Source organism: Balaenoptera physalus, assembly GCF_965194825.1.
Source record: "Balaenoptera physalus genome assembly, chromosome: 10".
NCBI lineage: Eukaryota > Metazoa > Chordata > Mammalia > Artiodactyla > Balaenopteridae > Balaenoptera > Balaenoptera physalus.
Genome location: NC_138889.1, coordinates 110,138,621 through 110,141,698, shown reverse-complemented (window position 1 = coordinate 110,141,698; position 3,078 = coordinate 110,138,621). Strand labels below are relative to the sequence as shown.

The 3,078-nt window shown below is 58.8% G+C and overlaps 1 long non-coding RNA gene across 1 annotated transcript; it reads left to right on the top strand.

The window, feature by feature from the left end:
- The first annotated feature begins 462 nt into the window (after nucleotides 1-462).
- LOC309667491 lies at nucleotides 463-2,626 on the top strand. The gene is made up of 2 exons (XR_014267791.1): nucleotides 463-741; nucleotides 1,612-2,626. It is a non-coding gene; the product is annotated as an uncharacterized lncRNA (long non-coding RNA).
- Nucleotides 2,627-3,078: the final 452 nt, after the last annotated feature.

Below are 3,078 nucleotides of genomic sequence, written 5' to 3'. Positions count from 1 at the left end.
AGAGGTCAGGATGGGAAACAGGAGGCCCATCTCTGCCGCTCCTGCGCCTGCTGAGCTGCGGGACCCACACCTTTGCTGGCGCCCATCCCCGATCATCCCTGGATGGAGACCCCTCCCCACCTCTTCCGGAACATGACCTCTGCCAGCACAGACAGCACGAACGGTGGCTGCCCAAGGAACCCCCGAGACGCTGGCCCATTCCCTTGGCTCAGTGGGAGGGAGGGTCCAGAGTGGGACCCTGGTTGCCCCAGGTCACACTGTGCAGCCCGACAGCACTGAGATGGGCACCAGGTCACTCATCCCCAGCCTGAAGGTCACCCCCAGCCATCGCTCTCCCAGGGGTCTCTGGGAAAAGGCCCTAGCCATGGGAGTCCCCGCGGGCAGGGAGAGTCCCGCCCTTTCCGTGTGGCCATTGCAGGACATGACCTCATCCCTCACGGGGCAGCTCGGCCCCAGGCCAACAGATTGTGCTGGGAATGCGCTTCCTTTTGCTCAGATCCATCGCAAAGGAGCTCAAACCGGGCCCAGAGGAGCGGGTCCCACGGCCTCGGCCTCTGCCAGTGCCATCCTGGGTGGCCTGGGGGGCGGGCAGGCCCTCTGGGACCAATGGTGCTGACCCGCCTTGGCCCTGGGTCGCTGGCCCACCGCAGCAGAGGCGAGGAAGGGCAGTCGGGGATGAGGGGGCCTCTGCTGAGCTGCAGGAGATCTGCAGGAAACAGACACACCCAGTGGAAGCGGCTGGTGAGAGAGCATCACGCCCCCCACCCCCCCGCGCCCCACCCCATCCACAGCGGGTGCCCGAGGGGCGGGGCTGGGGGAGGCGCCTCATGGCCTGAGATGCCCTTTCCTGGGCACCAGGGGCTGCTGGGGAGAAGCCCATAGTGAATCTGGCCTGGTTCCCCCCACGTCGTAAAGGTGCTGGGGCCTGTGTCACAGCCAAGCAAACGGGTGACAGCGGGAGTTCCAGCCTTCCAGGGCCATCGTCCTGCCGCCACCCCCAGAGGCAACATGCATGCTGTCTGCTGCCTGGTCCCGTGTCTCCAGGATGGGTGTGGGCCCCAGGAGATCAGGGTCCTGCCCCAGCTCTGCCGCTAACTCCCAGGTGCCCTGGCCGGGGGCTGGCCTTCAGTGTCTGTTTCCTCCCTTGCAGAGAACATGCCCTGGTCCTCGTCGCTCCCTGTGTGAGTCTGCTTGGGGCCCTGTAGCAAAGGCCCACAGACCAGGCAGCTCAAACAACAGACAGTCACTCTCCCCAGTCCTGGAGGCTGGAAGCCCGGATCTCGGTGTGGGCAGGGCTGGGTCCTCCTGAGGCCTCTCTCCTCGGTGTGCCGATGGCCATCTCCTCCCTGTGTCTTCACAAGGTCGTCCCTCTGTGTGTGTCTGTGTCCTGACCTCCTCTTCCTAGAAGGACACCAGTCCTATGGGATTTGGGCCCACCCCCCCATGACCCCATTTTAACTTTACACCTCTTTAAAGACCCCATTTCCAAATACAGCCACATTCTGGGGTGCTGGGGGTGAAGACTCCAACGTATGAATTTGCTCGTAAACCACCCCCCCGAAAGGTAGAAGCTAGTGCCGTTGCCTCATCCCTCATGCATTTATCCCGCAGATGTTGGTTGAGTGCCCTCTGCATGCAGTGGAGAGGTGTCTACAGTGATGGACAAGATGGAAGGAAAGGTGGAAAGAGACAGGAAACAACGAGCCTAAAGTTCACGTGTCTGGGGTCACCTTGACCCCTTTCTTCTCTTACCTCTCACTTCTGATGTGCGCACCCAGCCAGCCCTGCCTCCCGGACTTGACTGCCTCTGGACGCTGCCACCACCCTGCCCACCACATCTGGAGCCCGATCCCTGTGGAAACCCCTGCTGGCCCCCTCAGGCCCTTCTCAGCCAGGGCTCCTATCACATCTACGTCAGATTATGTCACGTCTCTGCTCAGAACCCACCTGCAGCTGCTCATTCCCGCCAGAAAACACATCCAAGACCCCACGATGGCCTCTAAGTCCCTACGTGGGTGGCCGCTATGACCCATCTGTCCTGGTCTCCGCTACTCACGCCCTTTCACCTGCTCCAGCGCACTCACCACCTCCTCGCTTCTTGAACTGGCAAACGTGCTCCTGCCCCAGGGCCTTTGCACTGGCTCTTCCCCCTACCTGGGATGCTCTTTCCTCAGACACTACCTGGCTCTTCCCCTCACCTTTTTCAAGGGAGGCCGTCCTTGACCACTTGATTTAAATCGCCCTCCTGACCCTCTGGATTCCCTTTCCTGTTCTAACACTTATCACCTGCAGGTCATGTCATTTTCTTCATTATTTTGCTTGTTGTCTGTCTCCCCAAGGACAGAAAGTTTCATCTGTTTTCTTTACTGCTGGATGCCCAGCACCTAAAATAAGCCTGGTATTCAATCAATAGTTATTTGTGAACGTATCTGACAAGGAATTATTTTGCTTTTCCTCAAGGGTCAGCAAATGGTTTCTGTAATGGGCCAGATAGTAAATATTTTCAGCTTTCTGTCACACTATCTCCGTCGAAACTAACCAACTCTGCCATTAAAAAGCAAAGCAGCCAGAGGCAATGTGTATGTGAATGGGTGGGCCATGTTCCAATAAAACTTTATTTACAAAAGCAGGTGAAGGGCCGGATTTGGCTGTGGGCTGCAGTGTGCAGAGCCCTGGTGTATCTAGTGAGCCAGTGACTGACATGTACTCACTCACACACGCTCTCCCTGACACCCCTCCCATCCTGTGCACCATACAGGGTGTATTCTCCCCTCCCCCACGTCTGTGCCATCCATAAACTTCCGAAGCCATTAGGGCATTCACAGCCCTCAGGTCTTAGCATCTTTTGAGTCCCCAGGGAGGGGGCTGGCCAGGGATGATTGTCCCCACTTTGCAAATGGCAAAGGTGAGGTGCAGCAAGGTAAGTGGGCTCACAGGGCCATGGCTGGAAGGCATGGCGCCCTCTCCCCTCCCCACTCTTTCCCTGCTTTCTGATGCTCCCAGACCACCTCCCTTTTCTCCCCTCATGGCCGGACCCAGCCACCCCTCTGGGATTCCACTCAAGCCCTCCCCCCATCG